At 36.8% G+C, this 24,395-nt stretch overlaps 1 long non-coding RNA gene across 1 annotated transcript; it reads right to left on the minus strand.

Moving 5' to 3' along the window:
• Positions 1-203: 203 nt before the first annotated feature.
• On the minus strand, positions 204-23,980 carry LOC140140286 (uncharacterized). Its single transcript, XR_011857236.1, has 3 exons — positions 23,952-23,980; positions 4,234-4,290; positions 204-1,663 (listed from the first exon to the last, which is right to left on the minus strand). It is a non-coding gene; the product is annotated as an uncharacterized lncRNA (long non-coding RNA).
• Between the last annotated feature and the right edge of the window lie 415 nt (positions 23,981-24,395).

The raw sequence follows: 24,395 nt of genomic DNA on the forward strand, positions 1-24,395 counted from the left end.
AATATACATAACTTTCGTTACCAGTGTTTTATTATTTTTGAGAAAAATGCAAAAATAATAGTCACACATTTACCACAGGGTGTAGTACACCCTTAAACAAATCGAGGTCTCAATGCATTTAATAATACGAATGATTTAGACATCACAAATTAAAAGATGATATCCAAAACGTAATTTGACCGCACTTGACTGTGCTGCTTTATTTTACATATTATCTACAGTAAATTCAGGAAAAATATACTAGCCTTTACCCCATGCATTATGCTATGTCATGATTTTTTAGATGTTTTTGTTGAATATGACTTATTTTTGAAATGCAGAACTGCAATCCGGCGGATTATAATCAGAGACACTGATATTGTAATGAATAACAATGATTTTAGGTTCTGAAATGAAACTTATGGTAGCTTTAACATGCGTGTATTTTTTGGGGGGGGCTTTGGGGGCTCCAGCCCCCCAGGGTCAAAGTAGGGGCGGCCAAAACGAAGGGGCAGCGGAAGAAGAAGGGCGGCAAAAAGAAGAAGGGCGACCAAAAGAATTAGTAACGAAAAAAGGGCGGAAAATTTTGAAAAAGTAGAAACAATGGTGCTATACATTGCTTTTACTTAAGGCGCGAGCGCCTGAAACCCCTTTTTTTTTTTTTTGCTCTTCACTTTTTCAAACCACCGAAAAATATTGGGTCAACCTTTTCGGGCTGTTGAGGATGGGGCGCCAAAATTCAATTTTCTTCAGCCCCCGGGGTAGGAGCGGCCACGGTACGCCACTGTTTAATCGTTATAGTTTGATAATTTTTACGAAGTTTTGAAAAGTGACTTATTTTTCCGGGCTGATGAAAGCGGACGCAGGTGGAAGTACAAAAGGTGAATGACATAGATTTTTAATATACTTTACATACATTACTATATTAGTGATTACGACGTTAATTTAATCCACTTTCGCCCCTAACTAAAGGTCGTTATTGTTTACTTTATGTATAGATGATGTGACGTCTGTCTATATTTCGAGCTCTATCTCTATTTTTTTGCAGTAAATTCGGCTAACAATACACGCTGTTGAGAATATTGCAGTGACATTTACTTACCCTGCTGTTTGCCTTATAGACGAACAGCTTTTTAAAGTTTACTTGGAACTTTCTTTTAGGTAATTTTCATACATCAAAAAGGTTGTTTTTTGTACTAAAGATCGATGTTACTCCTTGCCTGTCCAGGGACAACATATGGTGCTATTGATTTACAGCCTCGTTCAATTTGCCAGTAATCAATGTCGGCCGGATATGTATTTTAACCGTTAGTTACTTAAAAACACAATGAATCTAGACTAAATATTGCTTAATAACATACTACATTTCGGGAATTATTTGTAACGTTTTTTTTTTGTTTAACCAATGACGACGTCATAATTCAGCTTCACCGTCCGTCCCCTGCAAATGAAATCATTATAAGAGTACTTGTATGCATTGTCAAAATCGTTGTTGCTGTTGTTGTTGTTGAAAGCTAAAAGGAAATATTAACAGTCTGGTTGTTTTTGTCTATTATCGTCTAAGAATATCAAGAACTTCGATACAGTAGAGATTTTCAAATGTTCGCTTTAACACTAAGAGATATAATACGTCCGTCCATGACTATCCACATTCGCTGTTTATAGGCCTACTTGCCAGCCTGATCTACAACAACAAAAAATGAGAACAACAACATGTTATTTTATTTGGACGAATAAAATTCACCATTAAAAGTAATCATTTTGAACATGCATGTTTGTTTCGTGTAAGTAATATAATATTCGGTGAAGGAAAATGCAATTTCTTTGAAATTCCTGTTCAGCCAATTTCAAAACCCGACTGATTGCATCCAATTACCTCTATTTCTTAATTTTAACTACTTTCAAACCCCTATGTTTTTCAGTTTATACGTCATGGACCAAACTAATTGGTACGTAAAGAGTGATTTTAATAGGGAACCTTCTTTGCTAGAGGCCCATGTCAATAATGTTGCGAATGTTTTTGACTCGTAAAAGCATCGATCATCGTACCTTTTTTGGCGTCGGTATTGTTTGTCAAAGCAACTAAAAAAATCGATTTTCACATTCTAAATCAATATATTATTGAAAAATCACACTTTTATGTTTTGCAAAATGTTTGACAAATCACATACTTTGCAAACTTACTTGATTTATTGTTGTTAAGGGATGGGGTATGAACATTTGGACAGTATTTATTGTGGGATATTAGAGCACATCAGACATATCGACTTGCATTCTGAATACGAAGAATGTCCTTCTGATATCAAATAAATTTTGATTTTTGGAAATTCGCAATGTAATACACATTTTATGGCAAATCATTAAAACTTGATATTTTTGATATTTAACAGTACTCGAATTAAACTTTATCAATCTGATGATTTGTACTTAAAGTGTATGTAGGTCATACTGCAGTTACTGTCCGTTTTCCTATACACAATACACAGTGCTCTCACCATTGACGCGCGACCTTTATGTTATAAGTATATTGCATTTGCCTAGTTAACATCACTGTGTGAAAAATAACCGGCCAATATTTAAACTATTCTCCAAACTTCTAGCAAATATATTTCTCTAACATGACCTAAAATTACAGCTAGGTTAGATCGCAGAAGGGGTCGCACTTTCGTAGAATATGAGTGAGGGCAAAGCATAGCTAGCTCATAGCTAGCCAACTCCCCGTGTTAATTGAATGGAGATTTGACCGAAAATATTGAGCTATATTGGTAACGGACCGCTATGTTCTGAAGGATGCCACACAAAAACGGTACAAGCTACATTTAAACTATTCTATGAAATTCTAGAAAATATAGTTTTGTAACATGTCCTAAATTTTTAGCTAATTTAGGTGTTTGGAGAGGGTCGCACTTTTGTGTTTTAGGAAGGATATGTAAACGACAGATAACACCAAAAATATGAAGAAATTATTTCCAAACCGTGTTAAGTCAACAATCATTATGTTGCTCATTTTCAAGAATGCTGGTTAACAAAAAGCAGGCCATTGTCTCATTTCGTGAACAAAGGTCCACATACCATTGTTTCCTTTCGTTTCCTTTATAATCGGTTACCCAACTGAAGCTATAATACCAGCTTTATTGCGATATCGCACTACTGTAGACATGACTGCATCATGCGGAATGAAAAGCCTACGATCAATTGAAAAATGTTGACCTTTCGTATTGAAGATATAGGGGTTGGGTGTGTGTGAGGGGATGGGTTGGGGTGTGTATGTGTAATATTTTTTATTAGATAAATTATGCAACTTAGGCCATTATATTAGGGAATATTCGTTTCAAACATTTTGGCCTTAATAGAACAAGGAAAGTTGTACATTTCATAAAATGCCTTTGTTGTTGTGTGATACGTTTTTACGACTGGAGTTCATAACAATTGTTACGTCATTAGCTGGTTCGCCGGCGGACGGATGTTGCATCTGTGAAAAGAGCGGTATTGTATTCAATCTATGTTTGCTGACATACACAGGTGATAAGTGCAATCTGCTTGTAGTGCAGGTCGGTCTGTTCAAAAATTGTATTCATCTATTGCTATGGTAGTTAATCCGATTATGACGTCACTTCTACGGCGTACAGCTGTAACACTTCACTGGAACACTGAACGTGAATCAGATGTCGGAAGGAGTAAATGCCGCGACCATATCAAGCTTCCGTTTCACTCTGAAAGTTCAAATTCGGGGGTCTCCCTGGTTGAAGGCACAGCTGGGTTAAAGGTACTGAGGGATGTGCCACGGCTTTTGAGTACCTTTTTAGCGATTTTGGTATATCGATTGGTGGGTTTCAGTGGAGACTAATCCGCCCAATTGTGTGCCTTTAGGAACAAGTGCATTTAAACGCGCCCAATTAGGGTACATTTGAGTGCTTTTGTGAAATATTGGTATGCTAATGGGTTGCAAAAACAGCAAAAAGTAGGTAAAGAGAGAGTCAGCATCCAAATATTTGCGTGACAGATCATCGTTTAAAGTTTTTTGAAGACCCCAGGGGTTGGGGGGAGCGTTAAAATCGCACAATCTCACTTTATCAGTGCTTGTAGCAAAAATAGTTCAAACACTAAATTCCGGAATTTAAAGAATGGAACTGTCAAAGTGTCGGAATTGTGACACATCAATATAACCTGGCAAATTGTATCTTTGTGATTGCATTTTATGTGTTTTTTCGGTCACCGAAAAAATATAAAGACTGTATGTTGCGATACACTTACTATTTTGCCCATTTTGAAGTAATATAATACCATTGCTCCCTAGACACTCCTGGACACCTGAAACAAATAATAATAATAATAATAATAATAATAATAATAATAATAATAATAATAATAATAATAATAATAATAATAATAACGATAATAATAATAATAATTAAAAAATAATAATAACAATAACAATAATAATAATAAGAATAAGAATAAGAATAAGAATAAGAATAAGAATAAGAATTAGAATAATAATAATAATAATAATAATAATAATAATAATAATAATAATAATAATAATAATAATAATAATAATAATTCATTCTTGACATTTTTCAGAGTCTTGGTTAGCAGCGACGTAGCTCGCGACACCATCACAGCGTCTTCATTCAGCGTAGTGTTTACAATCCTGCGGTCACATGACCACCCGATGTTATTTACAGAATCAGCTGCCCCGAATGTAAGAACACTTATGTTGGCGAGACAAGTAGAAATCTTGGCACCCGGTTCAAAGAACATACTAGAACCTCCACCCCCCGAACAGCTGTCGGTGACCACAAAGCTGATCACAGACACGACATGATCAGCATGGACGATGTGGAAGTCATCGGCAGGGAGGATCGTTTCTGGATCAGAAAGATCAGGGAAGCCATAGAGATAAAGACACTAAAACCTACACTCAACAGGGACGCCGGATACGACCTGCCCGCCACCTACAATGATCTGCTGACACTTGATCACCCATCGGGTGGTCATGTGACCGGAGGATTGTAAACACTACGCTGAATGAAGACGCCGTGATGGTGTCACAAGCTACGTCGCTGCTAACCAAGACTCTGAAAAAGGTAACTTTTTAAGCAAATAATAATGATAATAACAATAAACTTGATAAAATACAAAGATTAGGACGAAATGAAACTGAAACTGTTGACAGTAGCAGGCTACTGTCATTAAGTGATCAAAAGAACGTTATGTGATAGCGCCCACTTCAACCAGTGGTACCTTTTGTTCTCATACAACCCACTGGTGGGATTGAGTCGTCCCAAGCACAAAAAGCACACCCTTGTTATTTACCGCCCACCTTATTTTAGGCCTACCATTTTAAATAAATTGAATATAGTTGCTGATCAATAATATTTCGCAGTATATTTTGTTCCCATGGTTCAATGCGGGTGCCGACGACATGTTCCATATTTTCTTCTAAATTCACAAATGTCAGAATTATACATTTTCATGACCATATTTGGGGAAAATGCATGATTAGAACGGGCTGTCATAAAACCCGGAGAACCTCCAAAAAGAGGTTTTGTTCAGGAGGAATTACTAGTTGTTCCTCCAGACACAGAATTTTTTCCCGAGGGCGTAATGACCAAAGGCTAATGTGTTGATTCCATCATCAGCAATCCATCGTTTTATCAGGAGAAAGTGAAATTTTATTTAAATGAAACCCATATATTGGGTAGTTGACTAAATTATAATTCTATTCAACTGGACTAATTTATGATGGCTACGGTATCACGTCATATCCATGACGCATCATCAGGCCGACTGGTCTTGAATTGGCTCTGTATTCTTGACCTGTGACGTCACGATGGTAGATGTGACGTCACACGGGAGTCGTCGATCCTGATAGTCGGTTCGTAACTCTTGGACAAGTTGTGGCGTAGTCCCCCTCCGCGATTCAAAGTTGGTTCCTCCTTGCGAACATATATTGCTTCTTTCACCCTCTTTCATACCACCTATGTTCTCTGTCAAGCACAATAACGTCCTTGTCCTCAAAGTTGTGTTTGGCTGCTTTGAGGTGCGTGTATACCACAGAGTCGTTAAGCCCTGTTGAACTGGGGCGACGATGTTGGTACATACGCTTGTGGAGAGGTTGTTTTGTCTCTCCTATGTAGTAGTCCTCACAGTCCGAATCCTGGCAGCTAATCGCATAAACAGTGTTGCTTTGATTACGTTGAGGAATCTTGTCCTTAGGATGCACTAACTTATGTCTCAGAGTGTTACAGGGTTTTAATGAGACAGGAATCTGGTGCTGGTGAAGATCCTCTTTAGCTTCTCCGAAACATCCGAGACATAAGGGATGGTAATACCGAACTTGCTCGTAGAGGTGGTGGAAGCTTGTCTGGACGGTGTTTGGTCCTTTCGAGGTTTCAACGCTTTCAACGCAAGTACCTAGGGCTGATTTCAGATGTTCGCGTTCACCAGCTTTAGCTTCTTCCTTCGACGGGATGGTATCCGCACGGTGAAAGATAGTTTTGATCACACCGAGTTTGTGGATAAGTGGATGGTGAGAATCAAACAGTAAATATTGGTCCGTATGTGTCGCTTTTCTGTATACTGATGTTGAAAGTGTACCATCTGCCTGAATTTTGACCAAACAATCCAAAAAGGTAACTGATTCTCATCCGCACCCTCCTGGGTGAACTTGATGTTACTGTCAATTGAGTTGATATGATCAAAAAACGGGTCTAGTTCGCTCTTTTTGATCTTCACAAGAGTGTCATCGACATAACGGAACCAATGTGATGGTGGAATACCACTGTAAGAGTCTAGTGCAGCTTGTTCAAAGCGTTCCATGTAAAGGTTCGCGACAATTGGGGAAACGGGGGATCCCATCGCACATCCATGATTTTGTTTGTAAAATTTTCCTTCAAACACGAAATAAGTTGAATTGAGGCACAGTTCTAAAAGTTAACAAATTTGGTCCACGTACAGGTTAGTTCGTTGACTTAGCGTGTTGTCAGCATGTAAAGCTTCCTTGACTGCGTTTACAGCGCCCTCCGGTGGGACACTCGTGAACAAGGCTGAAACGTCGTATGGGGTGATAGTTTCATCTGATTCAACCTTAATGTCCTTCAGTTTGTCCACAAGATCGGTAGAGTTGACAACATGATGACAAGATTTGCCAACTAAGGGCCCGATAATACCAGCCAAATGCTTCGCGAGATTATAAGTCACTGATGAAATACAACTAACCGTATGACGTCACATCTACCATAGTGACGTCACAGGTCAAGAATACAGAGCCAATTCAAGACCAGTCGGCCTGTTGATGCGTGGATATGACGTGATACCGTAGCCATCAATAAATTCGTAAGTAATTTAATCAACTATTTGATCTACCTGGATGATTGTTCATAAATCCATATATTGGGTGATTTTCACTTCTTAACATTTTCATTCCATGTCGGAAGATTGTTTGTTTAAGTAGCGTTTCTTTGTAGTTTTCATGAATTTTTTTTTCCGCAACACATTTTTAACGTCTTTTGCCTTCCGTATGTTTCCATCATCTTTTACGATAGAATACATCTTAGGTCTTAATCCAACATATTCAGAAATTGGTTTACCTGCACATTCGTCTTTCATTTTTCCAAGCACTTTTTTTATTTTCGGTGCTATGTAAATAGTCGTTAGTGTCATAGTGTTAGTGTCATATCAGTGTAAAGTAAATTTACTCTATTGCCATATTGTTTTTCATTTCATTGTAGTAAAATCATACATCAATAATTTGCTCAAGTCAAGAATACTCATGCCTACGTATACAGGTCGATTGAGATACAATTTACCTTTATACATGTGCAGTGCTGCTAAATCATTGTCAAATATTTTTTGTCTTGCAAACGATGGTTGTGCAATGAATTTCCTTAGCTTTGTTTCTTCAGATGAGCGCACTAGTTTAACATCAACGCGTTTGCGTAAGTTTTCCATTGTCTTGCCAAATACAGAGTTGTTCATTAATTTATACAAATCTTTTTCAAAATCATTTGTCGCTTGCTTTCTTAGTTCAGTGTTCATTCGGATGTAAGGTTCCATCCATGGTTTTTGCTCAAATTGCAACACTCTATGTAGATATGTTAATTTCATTCATAATGATAAGTATTTTGTAAGTTTCTGTAGTGTACTATGTATTTTGTTTTGTTTCTTAAATTAGGCACAAGTTTTTTAATCTTTGTTAATTTTTGATTGCCTAACAAATTCTTCTGATAAGGCATTCATCTTGGATTTCTATACTTTCTGGTGCCAGCGGATAATCATTATGCATGTCGTGTATTTCAGGTGGATATTCCAAATCAACTTCTAAGATATATCCTTTATCAGCATTTGGAGGAGGATTTATTATCTCTTGAACTTGTGTCCAGTTTTGAAGTTGTACCCATTCAAACTTTCCTATGGGCAAAGGTTGAATCATTGCCCACCCATAAAGATTATTTGCATCCAAGTACATTATATGACTTGGTTTTCATTGGGATTAAAATTAGGAGTAAGAATATCGTTTGCCCTTGCAATACGCTTTGAAACCATACTAATTCCTCCTCTTAAACCTTTTTCAATAAAACAAATGCATGTCATAGTCTGTTAGTAATACCAGCTGAATTTCAGTTTTCTTGAGTAATGCATCCCAGCTTAAACCTGGAGATGTGTAATAGTGTGCAGGATCTAACTCGTATTGTCTGAGACATGTTGTTCTGAAATTCTCAAACACGTCAGCTAGAAGAAACACATCTGTCCTAAGATAAAGATCATGGTAGTCGGCTAGCGTCTGACATCCAAAAGTACGCCATACATTCTGAGCATACTCATAGTCATTTGCAGAAAAGCTTTCATCTGTCAGCGAACTATAAAAATCATCAATAGCTGGCAGTTGTGTTTCTTGGAAGCGCTCCCAACTATCCATGTATTCATAGGGGTAAATTCCTTTTCTAAGAAGCAGTGCGCGTTTTATTTGATCAGGTTCAAATTTGGTTGTAATGTAAAAGTCTTCTGGTTTGTTTGCTTTGACTAATTTATCAAATGATGCAAGAAGAAACTGGGCACTGTCAATAAAGCGTAGCTAACGTAAAGAAAAAGAAATATAACGCTCTAAATTCTGAGGAATAATTCTAATGTTGCCATTCACTTTGCTTATGGCTTCGTATCCTTTAAGATTGTGAAACACAAATGGAATAATAGTGGTTTCTGGTTTTAATCCTAATTTTAAATTACACACGTAGTGTGCTGCACCGCGGAACTTGCCTGTCAGATGACAGAGAACTCGTACTTTATCCAAGTAAGGCTTGTTGGTTTTTTTATTTTGTTTTATTTTCATACGGTTTTTACAAGTATAACAATGAGTTGAATGATTAAAATTATTCCAGTCGTCTTTAGCCATGTTTATAGGGAGTTGGGTTTTTGAAAATTCCTTTATTTCATTTTCTGTTTGCCCAAGACATCGCAACAATACTTCAGCTGCATTAAGTCCTCTGTGTGAAATTGGTTCCCACGTTTGTCCATCAGATCGTACAACGATATAAGTAAAACCCGCATGCCAAATGTAATTGTGTTTTTTGAGTGCTGCTTTTATCAGGATCTAATGCGGGCCTTCAATTTTATTAATAATGGATTCAAAGTCAGCATAAATTATGAATGGTGCTTTCATTTGCTTGTGCCAGTTTTCGAATTTTAATATTGATTTTTCAGGTTTTGGCATTTCTATTCGAAGCGCCCTCTCGCTATTTCCTTGGCATTCTGATTTATGCTGCTGTAAAAGATCTGCACGTGTATAACCATGAAGACATCGTTCACAAAAGTATTTTCGATGCGGGTCTTTTGTTTGATCATTTAAAAGACGATTTAAAGTCATAATGTACGATCTTTTTTCAGAATTTACCTTTATTTTTTTCAAAACCGATTTTTTGGCATATTTGTAATACTTACACATGTTCTAACTTAAATCTATGAGCAAGCTGTCAAATTCGTCCTATTTGTAGTAAAACGGGACGATTTTCTGTTGGTCCGACATAAAGTCATAATTGTTTTAGATTATGACTTTATGTCGGCCACGATCGCAAACCGTAGTCTCGTACAAAACTAGCTTGGTTACGCTCCCTCCACATGTGGAGGGAACGTAACCAAACTGGCCGCGTAGGAGACTAACTCTGAAGCCGCACTCGCTATCCTAATCCAAATAGTGCGAGATGTTTCGAGCAGTGATAGAGGTGAAGATTATGATGTTGTTTCTTTGCAAATTCCCAATGTTTTTCGCGTCCAAATGTATTGTGAACTTTCATAATGATTGTATATTATCATTTTAGAAGAAAAAAAGAAAAATCTAAAAATTTAAAAAGATCGTACATTAAGGCTTTAAGTCTTTTATCCAAGTTTATTCATGCAAGATTATTCATTTTTTCTACAAGATGTATTTGGCTAATAGGTGTTGGGGCGTCAATTCCTGTGAAGTCTAAGCTGTCTTCAGTAGGATATTTTCCAGGCCGATCAGAATGATCTTGTGCAGGAAATAACAGTTGTCGTCTTTGTTCTTTACATTGATAATGGCTTGTTTGTTTTTTTTTTAAAGCTGGTGGTAAATCAATGTATGAACCACCGCGAAGAAGCTGGTAATTTGCAATATTGATCCACAAATTTTCAACACGCCCAATAACCCAATTTGAACCATTTTGACCCACTTCTCAATTTTTTTCTAAAATGGAACCAAAAGCATTATCCATGTTTATTTCATTTTCATTCAAGACAGGAATTTGCTCATGATAAAAAGTTGGAATATCATATATTACATCGCCCTCGCTATATTTAGACATCATTATTCTATTATTCTAAAGCCTAATTGAAATTTTAACGAACCTTGGCTTTTAATTTCTTGTGATAATATATTTTGAATTTGTGGTTTAACTTCCCGCAAAAATGTAAGTGGATCTTTTTCAAAATGGTATTGACTAAGAACATTCATTTCATATCCTTTTAAAAATTTCCAATTGTAAAAGGAGTTTGCTTAAATTCTAAAGTCTTGGTTGTCATGGCTCTTTTGATTGGTTTTAAAAGATTGGGAAGACCTTTACGGGGTAAGCACATCCAAAATATAATCTTGCATCATTTCATTTTTAAGTCAGCTGTTGCAGGAGGCGATATTGAATAGGATGTGCTGGTGGTGCCAGGTTTAAAGCACGCATAAATCCAACACCATGGTTTTGCAAACTAGATTTGGAATAAAAATGACTAGAATCTTTAACTTTGCTAAGCGGAAACCATTCATTGTTTTACTGGACAAATAATCTCGTCTAATATCGTCTAATGTAAATGCTTGGCTTATGTTTTTAGTAATGTTATGAAAGCTCGTAAACTTTTTTTCTGAATATTTACAGCATCTGCCATATATTATATCTTATATATTTAATAATGTTTGTATTAATATAAATATGATAATTACATTTTGACTGTGCGCGGCATGTTTGCTAGATACACCAGAAAGAAAGAAGATTACGCATAGAAATCCATCGCATGGTTTGGGCTTTGAAAAAATATAATGCTATAGAATATACAGATGGGTATAAATCAAATAATTTTTTAACTGATGTAATACAAACCATTCTTGAAAAATGGGAAGCGGTGCCACTTAACATACAAAACAAAATAAGAACTGAGTTGATGTCTACTTTTATTTCTTTTGTTGGAAAGGGCAAACAGCATAATAAAAAAAAAATAGGTATTCATTTGTCTTAAGGGATCTGGAATGAGCGTTTTGAGCATTTCGACAGTATTTTTTGTGGGACATGAGAGCACATCAGACATATCGAATTGCATTCTGAATACGAAGAATGTCTTTCTGATAACAAATAATTTTCATTTTTTGAAATTCACGATATAATACAAATTTTATGACCTAATAAAAAAATATATTTTTCACATTATTGATATATAACAGTCCTCGAAGTAAATTTTACAAATCTAATGATATATGTATGTAGCTGGGAGGAAACGCCGATGATCAATTGAAAATGTTGACGTTTCATATTGAAGATATGGATTTTTTCCTAAAAGGACTAATTTGTTTTGGTGTTTTGGGAAAAAATCCATATCTTCAATACGAAAGGTCAAAATTTTCAATTGATCGTCGGCTTTTCATCCCACCTACATACACTTTAAAATACATATTATCAGATTTATAAAGTTTACTTCGAGTACTGTTAAATATCAAAAATATCAATTTTTAATCATTTGCCATAAAATGTGTATTACATTGCGAATTTCAAAATATCTAAATTATTTGATATCAGAAGGACATTCTTCGTATTCAGAATGCAATTCGATATGTCTGATGTGCTCTAATATCCCACAATAAATACTGTCCAAATGTTCATACCCCATCCCTTAACGACAATAAATCAAGCAAGTTTGCAAAGTATGTGATTTGTCAAACATTTTGCAAAACATAAAAGTGTGATTTTTTAATAATATATTGATTTAGATAATGAAAATCGATTTTTCTGAAGTTACCGTTCCAGTTAAAGTAAATTTTCAAACTTCATTTCGCAAAGTCTCTAGTGACAAAAGTGGCTAACCGTATGGTTCTTTACAAACACAAAACAACAAAAAGGGCTGAGAGATCACCCCCAGGAAGAAGAGCAAAACTCCCACTAGGCCAGGCAGCTCATATGAACATCAAAAAATTTAAATGAAATATTATGTAAAATTATATAAGGAACAAAAATACAGAAAGGAAATTACAGTTATTGCACCCAAAAAGGTAAAAAAGAAATCAGGATTAGTTCTGGACCTGCCAGCTAATAGCTGATTTCATTTAAGTATTTTTCGTACCTTGTAAAAAACTAGGAAGACTCATCAAGAGTTGGTCCTTGACATGAGAGGGTAAATTGTCAAAATAAACAGGAAATCTATTAAAAACTGTGAATTTAAAACTGTCAGTTCTGGCATATGAATGATGAAACTTAAGAGTGTCTGCATGACGCAAATTAATCTTGATACATTTGAAGGGATCAACATCGTACACACGACCGCGCCTCGAAATAAGAAGAAAAATCCAAGGGTCCTTTGGACCCCTGCCTTTGAAATTTCAAGAGTCCTCACCAATTTTCAAGGGTCCGACGACAGACCCATGCCTTTGAAATTTCAAGAGAGAGAATTAGCTACGGCGATCACGGTATGTAGATTGTAGAAAATTGAAAACCCGGGTTGAAAACTTGATGGGAAACTGAATTGAAAGGGTGCCCAGGGAGCTGGACCTATTATATGAACCAGATTTTCCAGTGGAACAACAAAACTATGATTTTCTGCTCTTTGCTTGGTTCAATTTTTACGGGTCACACGGACCCATACCGTAGGATATTTGCGGGTCCGCGCCTACTTTGACGGGTCTTTGACGCAAGACACTTGGTAACATCGGCAATGGCACGATATGTATATCTGTTCTCCAGGTGAGGTGAGACTAAGTCTTTGGAGGCGCTCATTATAAGACAACTCGCCCCTAGGTCACACATTTTAAAACTAAATTTTTACACAATTGGCCTAATAATGTAAAATCCGTCCCCATGCAAATGGCTTCAATTGGACTGCCTTCATTTTGAAAAATTGACAAGTCTTCTTTTTTGCTTCTGCTTTGGACATCCACGCGTTATGTTTGAAACAATCGTTTATATATACAATAATGGTGAAAACTTTTCAATGGCTTCAATTAGGCTTTCGTTTCACCAATTTGCGGCTTTTAAAAACTAAAATAGGACCCAATAATAGTGCTAAAATTGATTCACAAATGGCTTCAATTGGGCCTTTATAGGTCCAAAGATTTCTCACCTCTATTGCCCCCCGGACTCTGGTTGCCCTGATATGTAAGATTTGTAGCCCTTTTTGTACTTTTAACCCATTTTTGACCATTTTCGTCAAATTTTTTCCCCTTAAAAGTTGTTTTCCCCCACTTTGTCCACCCTCTGAAAAAGGGCTTGCTACGCCACTGCCTCTGAGGGGCCAAAAACCCTCTCAAATACCCTTTCTTCCCCCATTTTTCTGATAGGGTCGACGTCTCTGCTGGTGCTACATGGGATGGATTCGCTGGTCATTTGTCGGACGTTGAACGATCGGATATAAGACGCCTGCAGGGTTTTTAGCGGCCATAACGCATAGAGACGAACGGGAATCGGACACCCAAATCCGGTCATTTGTCGGACGTTGAACGATCGGATATAAGACGCCTGCAGGATTATTAGCGGCCACAACGCATAGAGAGACGAACGGAATCGGACCCCAAATCCCATCGAATCTTCTACCGGACTGGTGATCTTTCCACCGGATAAAATATTTTTGTATACGGTGATGTACGTTGACCCAGTGTCGCAATGTGACATAGCCATAATTAATACTTACAAGTCATTATAAGTAGCACTGCAGGATCATTACAATCACAATGTTCCCTTTTTTCTCTAACCAACTCTTTGACCGGTGCTGCTTCTGATTCAAGCATCAATGAACTGAGAGTAACCAACACCACAAACACGATGAACACCTGGGTTTTCATGGTTGATACCAAATCTGTCTTCAACTTTGTCTAAAGGAAAATTGTAGTTGATTTCAGCTACGAATTACTCAACGAACTAAGTCTGATGAATACTGTTATTGATATGAGTATACGTGTTATTTTTCCATACCTATATATTGTTGCCTCCCAAACTAAAAAGCAGTATCTAGAAGTATTTCTCATAGTAGATACTACGTTTATGATTTCAGGAGAAAATTGCCATGACCATTGGCCGTCAGTAAAAAAAAAAAAATCCATACTTTCGATGACATTTAATCCGTTAAAATTATTAGTTTACCGATTTTTACACCTGAACGTCTTTTGTTGTTGGACTGTGACACCTACGTCTTTCATACCCGTCATAATAACTGTGGGAAAATAAACATCCAACAGAAATCTAACAGAGATTTTCATAATCTGGGTCAGAAACAGAACAATATTTTTACGAGTACATCAAGTATATACGATTTGTCTATTGTGCAATTGCATTGTAGGTCTACATACACAAAATTATAAGATTGTTTTAGGCACCACATCCAATTTAGTCCTATAGAACTATCGGTGCCCGGTGAGGTACCGATAACTCTTAACATCGCTCCCTGGAGATGTAATACATTGTATCAAGCATAATCATTAGAGAATGAATTTGGAGAAAACCTTCTGATAATTACAAACAATCGCTGAGCAGCAAGACCTTCCCTCTAAGCTTTTAATCCGATAAGCTGATTATCTATTTGTTTTCATGAATTGGAAGACATTCTTTGATGTATTACTGAGCTCAATCATCTGAAATTAGTGGAGCGTGAGCCACCCAGGCTGATGGCTCAGCATAGTATTTTATTTTTCTCCAAATTCATTTCCTAATGAATGAACATTTGAATAGCATTTGTTTTCATTTAAATAGAAAACGAATGCACTGTACAAATATGTTCAGGGTACGATAAAAAGTGCCATCGGTACCTCTTCGAGCACCGATTACCGCTATAAGACCAAAAAAGATGTTGTGCCTTAGACTGGTTTGTGTTTGAATGCCTAATTCAGGGGTGTCTATTCTTCCAGAGAATCTAAATTATTCCCTCACGCTACCATGTGGCCACCTTCCCAAGATTATGAATTTATCAGGCAGGGAAGAATGACTGACCTAAAGCATTCCCTGGCTTCCCTCAAAATCATTATTTTTGGATAGGGATGGACAAAAGGCAAGGTACTGCTATATGTATATGTACCCATTATAATTCTTCCCTAAATGATAGTCACTGTCAGCCAATGACCAAAAATAGCCCATCTTCATCTTTTTTTGTGGATCACGGGGTTCCAATATACCAGTAGCTTGGCAGACCAAATTTTTAAAATCAGCATACCCGAATAATTAACCAAAATAAATTGGTTGCCAGCTTTTACGCGAACTTGCCGCTAGATGCTTAAATAAGCACATATTTCCAAAATAGAACCAATATCATAATTGGCCTGTCTCGGATGTTATATTGAGTTTCGTGAACGGAAATGAAACTTAAAGCCTTAATGTACGATTTTTTTTCAGAATATACCTTTATTTTATTTTTCAAAACCGATTTTTTGGTATATTTGTATCGTAATATTTAACCCCTTACACATGTTCCAACTTAAATCTATGAGCAAACTGTCAAATTCGCCCTATTTGTAGTAAAACGAGATGATTTTCTGTTGGTCCGACATATTATCAAAATTTTCAGATTATGATAATATGTCAGAACGATCGCAAATCGTAGTCTCATACGAAGCCAGTTTGATTACGCTCACTCCACATGTGGCGGGTGCGTAACCAAACTGGGTGCTAGGACTTACTCTGAGGCCGCACTCGCCGTGCTAATCCAAAAAGTGCGAAATATTTTGAGTGATAGAGGTGAAGTTCATGATGTTATTTCTTTGCAAATTCCCAATGTTTTTCGCGTCCAAATGTATTGGGAACTTTCATAATGATTGCATATTATCATTTTGGAAGAAAAAAAGAAAAATCTAAAAATTTAAAGAGATGGTACATTAAGGCTTTAAGTAAAGATAACCAGTGACGGCGCTAGGGGACAATTGGGTCATTTGTCCCCCCCATATTTGTCTTGCCCCCAATTCCCCCCAATTTTGAGGCAACCCCCCAAATTGCGTAAATTTCCGCTTTGTCGTCACCCCACCCCCCAAAAAAAAAATCTTGCTGCCGCCACTGGCAACAGGAAATTGCAACGTATGGTGGAATTTCCTGTTTCCAGAAAAGGAATGGAAGCTACAGACTTGACATTTAATATGGAATATTTTTCTCAAAATTTCAAGACTGGTTTGGACGAAGTCTGCATAGACCGCACGGGCTAAATATTAATTGGGGTGTGTCGGGGTTGGTTTAAAATAATTGTTTGATAGATGATGTGCTTTCCATATGTTTACATTATATTGCTCATAATGTAGCGAATTTGCCTAAAATGGCGGATTTAGGGAGGCAGAATTTGAGCTTTGTGTGGGACACAATTTCAGACATGGTTCTGTTATTATCAAATTTATAGGGGTTTGAGGTGATATTTCTCAAACTTCGCCAGCAACTGGCATTCATCACAGCTGCAATACACTTACAAAGAACCAAGTTTTTGAACAGGGGAGGAGCATAAAATGGGGCTCTTAGAAGCTGTACGTACTCAGAAGGTTCGAATGGCCCCCTGGGGTCAAATGTTATAAACTCACGGTACAAAAGCAACTGTGTGGATTCCTGGTTGTCCAATGAACTCACACTGTTTCTTTGTGTACAGTAAGTTTATAACATTTGGCCGAGGGGACCATTCAAACTTTTTGAGTGCGTATCACTTTAGAGAGCCATATTTTTTAAAGCTCCTCCCACTTTCAAAACTGGTAGATCACAGGTGCATTTCAATTCAGACGAACACTTATTGGTATTCAGGTTCAGTAAAATCGCCTCAAACCTCAATGAATGTGATAACATCAGAATAACGTTGCTCAAAGTCAGAATTTTTACCCCCACAAAAACCAAATTCAGTCTCCTTAAATCCGCCATTTTAGGCTAATTCACTGCATTATGAGCGCCATAATGTTAATTAATGTTAAAGCACATTTTCTGTCATACAATTATTTCACACCATCTCCCAACACACCCCCAATAAATATTTAGCCCGTGCCGTTTATGCAGACCTCTACCACACCAGTCTTGGAATTGTGCGAAAAAAGTATTCCATATTAAATGTCAAGTCTGTTTTAAAAATAAATGGTAATTCAAGTTGAACATTACTATGTGCATTTGCCCACAAAGTTTACCTGTTACTGACCTTTCTGGCAGGAGCAAATTATGAGGCTAGCTACACCCCTGTATGGGAAGTTAAACATATTCCTGGAGCCAAATCATTACCGCACTAGGCTCATAATTATTGCGCAGCCCCTTATGACGCTTACATGCTGATTGCGTGTATCAGTGAACCTGATTGATTGATTGATTGATTGATTAATTAAATCCCGGATTTTGTCACAAATATACACAATCTTTGACACCTACATCTTTCATGTCCGTCATAATAACTGTGGGAAATAAACAATCTATAATTGAAGAACGAATTAAAAAGACTAGTTTGCGTATGACGCCTTGTCAACTAGACCAAAAATACCGTTCTGCGCAGGTCAGCAACCAATCACGCCGCGCCTTTGCCCTGATGTCAGACGCAAACTAGTCTTTTTAATTCGGTCTTCAATTATAACAAAGGTGGTCAGATACAAAACGAAATTAATTATTATTACATAAAGAGACTGATATAAAATGTATAATCATTGTTGTTTCGCAAGGAACCATTATGGTTCTGTATCAAACATTTTCGTTAAAATGGGCAAAACTCACTGTGGGCAAAACTGCTGTAAACTATGTTTATTTTGTACAATGCCAAGTAAAATCGAAGATGATTTACTCAATCAAGTGGTTTCATATCAGACTGGCAACTCATTTAAGCCACACCGTACCATCCACAGTATGCTCGTTCAACCAAAAGATAACCTTCTCCCTCAACAAATAGCGGAGGCCATTTACGATATCCCCTGGTGAGTGCTCCAGTTCCTACATTGGTGAAATTGGCCGTCCCTTTGGTATCGGACAAGAACAACAAAACGCGAAATTTGAATCCATACCATTTACGCGCGCAAATCGCAAATTTTCTGTCACGGACATTCACAAATCTGTCATCACTAATCACATGGCCTATACAAATCACTCTATCAATTGAGAGAACTCTGAGTCATTAATCGTGAAGCTAATAAGACTACCAGGTGGTTGAAAGAAGCACTTTGAATCCGCAGAAAAGGACTTGACACTCTAAACAAGGACGAGGGGGCTTACGCAATCAACAACATCTTTGACCAAATCATCACGCCCTCTACGGTGCTTCATGTCACATATAAAAGGAAACAGTCTGATGTGATGATATGATGAAAATTTGAATTGATTTGATTTTTTAGTTGGAATTGCTCAAAATGAACAAAATACACAGTTGATATCAATATTCCTAATGAACTTGTTCAAAGAAATGTGGGGTAAAACTACTGTTTTGGCGTTTTTACCGAATGTTTCTGTTATGATATTCACTGAGTGTAACATTCGATTTGTATAACAAACATAGAGTTACCTAAATATGTAGAACATGGCAATCAACACAATTTTTGCACAAAATGATATAATGAACGAAAACCAAGGTAAGTTGTCTGTTAAATGAAAAAACAAACAAACAGCAAGCAAATTCCAGAAGCAAAAGACGGACATTTGTGATGCGTTCAAGCAAAATCAGTCGCAGGTCGGATTATTTTGATTTTCAGATATAGGCAAGCAAAGACAATAATTTCTTTTGTTCCATATTGTTTTGGAAACACTTCAACTGTTCATATCTTTAGCACTAAATATTCAAATTCAATGGGCGTTTCTGCAAAATATAGCTTTGCAAATGCTTTATACGATCATGTAAAATCTGAAAAGTGAATATTGATTTTGCTTGATCACACCACATTTTTAACTGTACTAAAACCCGGCCGAAATTCTAAAAACTGATTTTGAAAAAGTACCTAATTTGACAAGTAAAGAGACATGCTAATGTTCTTTTGAAAAGTAGGAATGTAGGATCGTCATATAAACAAGAATTGTCTTTAAAAAACAAAGACAAAGTTCACGGATCAGGTGTACAGGCTGTATCAAAATGATTGGTACCCATCAATTTCCAGTGATTATAGACATGACTGCTACATCAAAATGCAACATAGGAACCACATAATTGGTTGATTAATGTCATAAGCAGTAATATATACAGGGTGTCCCAAAAACAGAACCCTCATTGCGCCCTTTTTTTCTCCTATTTTTGACAAATTAATCAAATATATTATTATGTAGCTTTAAAAAATCGAAAGAAATATTTCAATCGGCTCACAACTTTTGAAGATACGCTGTTTTAAAGAAATGTACCCTTTTTTTACTCTGTCTACGGAGGAGGTTTGGCTACTTCAAAGATTGAAACGTACCGTGCATGAATATCAACCATTCTTCAATGATAACTTTATAAAATAACGAACTTTATATTTAGGGAATTGGATTTACCGGTGGCCTGCGGGAATGGGTTGTGTTAAGTGTCATTAAACCTGTCGGCAAAATAGATGTTGGATGGGACTTCTCTTGCTATACTTGCAATTACACTTATTTTTTCTTGGTTATTTATGCCTTTTTGTTTTATTATGTTTCTTACTTTTCTTACTTTGTTGTTTCTTGCTTTCTTTTTATTTGCAACATGTCGTTTTCTCTTTTGTGATAAAATGTAGCCTGAAAAGGGCTGCTTGGTATGTTTTTGGTTCTTCTGAAGTGAGTTTACTGTGCTGCTTTAACCTCTACCTGGTTGCCTCCTTGACGAATACAGGTTTCAGCCCTGGTCCTCATTGCATCAATTGCATTGCGTACCCTCCTTGTGCGCCGTATACTTGCGAATGCAGGAGTAATGCGGTTGGAGGTTAGCTGGTAATCCACGCTCATAGTGAATGCGTCAAAAGCCTAATGCTATTATCTATCCATTTCATTAACCTTGTGCTGATCAATCGATCAATTAAAAATATGGTTTGTTTTATCGGGGTAGGGATGCACATCATTAATTTTTGGTGGGTATGTGCCTCCGGAATTTTGATGTGGTGGGTCTTTGGGAGCTGACGGCAAATCGGTAAAAGAGGGTATTTCGGAGCTCCGAACGGTCAAAATCAAGAGTCTTTCTAGCTAGAAAAGCCAGAAATGTGAAGAATTGTCATTTTGGAGGTCTTTTGGAAATAGAATGATCAAAATCAAGCGTCTATTTTGGTAAAATTCAGGGGTCTTTTTGAGCTACGCTGTCCTAAAACAGGGGACTCTGTCCTGTTAGCTCGTTCGTGCGTTCGTCTGTAACAAACGTTCATACGTTGCATTCGTTGGTTTCATACTGGTCATGTGACTTGCCGGCGTGACGCATGCGCATTGCATACTAACGGATACAATCAAGCCTTGGCATTGGATGATAATGGCGCGTGCACACGTTTACACAACGGCTATGGACGCGATATTTGATATATGCTATCATTTTATTCACTGATAGTGTTTATAAAGTGCTACAAAGTAAATATATTCAAGTGTTTAAATAACTGTTTAAAACCTAAACACTTTTATAAACAGTGTAGTTTCAGGAAAGTTATACAATTGTTAGAAAAAGTCAAAGGGTAAAATGTCGATAACCATTTTAGAATATTCTGAAATTTGGCATTGGCAGCATTGATGCTTAAAGAAAAAAGTAATCATCTTGTATTGTTTCTGTTTAGAGAAATAAACGTGTCAACCGCATCCTTTCGAGTAAACAAAATAAAATATAACCCTCAACATTGAGTGCGCTGATGTGAAAATATTGCGTCTTTTTTGCAAAATAATTATACGGATGTAGGTATGGGAGCTATTTAAAAATAGAATATTAACCATTTTCATTATTTTCTTTTAAAAAAAAAGAAGTTTCTATCCCATCGGGCGGACCTCAAATCTAAATATTAAACAAAATAAAACAGGGCGCAGTAATATTTCAGCTTATCCGGTTTCTAACCGCACCATTGTTAGTGTTATTTTGTAACCATACCACAGTGTGTTTAATTGATGTACGCTATAATGGCGATATTCAATATCACGATCCCTAACCCAATTTTGATAGGTTGTCAATATTAAATGAGTAGGGAAACTATTCACCGTGTTCGCAGTACTGATTTTCTATACCAATACGGAAATACGGTTGCAGTTCGTTTGGTTTGTTGTAACTGAAAGGTTTAGAAAATATATATTTATCTAATAAACACACGACATAAAAATCTTTGATTCATTACCTGCAATATTTACACAAATAGAGGCCGTCAGCGTGACGTCATATGCCGCCATCTTGTGGGTATGGTCGTTCGATCTCCATGCGTGAACAGCAAAATCACCGTGTCGATGCGTGATAACAGCTGCGTGGCAAGCTGCGCCCTGCGCGTAGCGTCCGACGCATGAACACGCGTATCATTTGTACCCACAAAATGGCGAAAGGCTGACGGCCTCTATCAAAACAGCATGATCAATTTGAAATGCATGAATTGTTTTTTATCAAATTCCAAATATCCAATGATAACGGTATTGACCATTCACCCCGTTTATGATACTACGATTAACTTTAATACTTAATTATTGGTTTCTTTGGTATAGTATGAGTTTGCATAACTTAATGCAAATATTAAATTTGATTTGGACATAACCATACATTTTTTTGTGTTCGATTATTATTATTTTAACATATAAATTGGATAAACAAGAAGATAAATTCTTTTGGACAAATACATGTAAGGTAGTTTTTTGTTTTTGGAAGAGCTGCAATTGGGCATAAAATATAATGCGCACAAAAATATATCTGCACACTTAACAACAAAAGCAATATCTTTAAAGACACTAAACCTGCGTATTTTAGTACCTCATTTGGCAAGATGAGACTTCACTTTCCAAAATGATACCAATTGGAATAAAAAAAAAGTGAGCATTTCAAAATTGACAAGGTTTACATAGACTTTTCTCTCGGTCAATTTATGAGCACGACAAGTGAGTATTTATCTCTCACGCTCAGGGCTGGATTTACCTTTTTGGGGGCCCTGGGCCAGGCCAAACTTTGGAGGCCCTCAAACGCACCGTGAAGAAGGCATGTGTACTCAAATCACCAAATTTTATAGATTTTAATAGTACATTTGCGAGCGAAGCGCTCAAAAAATCAATTTTAGACTATTTTAGCCCACATTGAAGCTGAATTTTGCTACATAACAGACCAGTGCGCGTGAAGCGCACAGAATTGTGCAATTTTTGTACCCTATTATGACCCCAAACATGGTGTCTTTCGGGTAAAATGGAAGATGCGCCCTGCACAGGGCAATTTTGGGGGCCCCAAAATTTGGGGGCCCTGGGCCCCCGCCCATCTGGCCCTATGGTAATTCCGGCCCTGCTCACGCTGTATTTAGCCAGTTACAATAGTTAGTAGGAATCACGCTGGAGGAGGAAATAGATGATATTTGTCACTTTTGAAAGGTTTTATTTATCCAATCAAGTTAATATTACTTGGGTAAATGAAGCCACATCGTGCCAAATGAGGTACTAGTATCAAAATACGCAGAACTAAATTATCCATCTATAGACCTTTTCCATGATTGGGGTAAACATCGGTGCCGGTCAGGCCGCAGATCATAGTGCACTTACGTCCACGGCGAATTCACCGTGACCTTTCCAGCCATAAACCCACTTATTGAAGATTAAACCGATATATGCAGTACTAAACCATTATATAGTAATCTATTGTCCAATGCAAATTTATTACCACGTGATAATATTGATCCAATGAGCGACCGAATTGTCCGCTACGCACGACTAATCCAATCGATAATGACTCTAGTGAAATGTACCAGCTGAGCTCCACCAGGGATACAAAGGGATAAGCATCCTAGGTTACATAACCAAACCGGAAGATGTAGCCTAGGTCTAACAATAGGCGGATTAGCGGCCATTTTGTCTTCAACATGATTTTATTTACGTGTCAATATACTGTAGTACACAAATATATAAGTTAACAGGTTTACACCAGTTGTATTGAGCACTCTCACTGCATTTCTGTGACTCTTATATTAAATACATAAATAAATAAATAAATAAATAAATAAATAAATAAATAATTAAATAAATAAATAAATAAATAAATAAATAAATAAATAAATAAATAAATAAATAAATAAATAAATAAATAAATAAATAAATAAATAAAGGTTACGAACCAGCGACGATCATGCATCAAAAAATCAATTACAACGCCTTATACCGCTCAGCCACCCAACCATTACATCATAATCGGTACCAAAGAAATATATTCACCTCCGGCGTTACGCAATATTGGCACATGCCTGTGGAAAAGGACGAAAGATGCATAAAGAGTCTATACCTGAAGATATACTTACCAAATAAATGTATAGAGTTCATTGACATTCAACTAATCACTGTATAATCAACGTAGCAAAGAAGTATAGCATTAGGCATAGACGCAATGCGGGAAGTATAAAACGTGGTCGCCACTCGTGCACTTTTTTGAGACAGCACCGAAGACTGCAGCTTTTTCGTAAGCAGCATTGAACCCTGAATTCAGAGGTAAATTGTGGGTTGTTTCATGGAATTCAAAGTAATCATGAAAAGACCCATTGAGAGGAATAAGATACTTATTCAAAGCCAATCTGCATTCTGTTATTTGCAAAAGCCAATGATCAGACAGAAATTCTAAAAGGAGCATGACCAGGGGACCAGATATCCGCGTTAATTCCACGG

Source organism: Amphiura filiformis, chromosome 19, assembly GCF_039555335.1.
Source record: "Amphiura filiformis chromosome 19, Afil_fr2py, whole genome shotgun sequence".
Lineage (NCBI taxonomy): Eukaryota > Metazoa > Echinodermata > Ophiuroidea > Amphilepidida > Amphiuridae > Amphiura > Amphiura filiformis.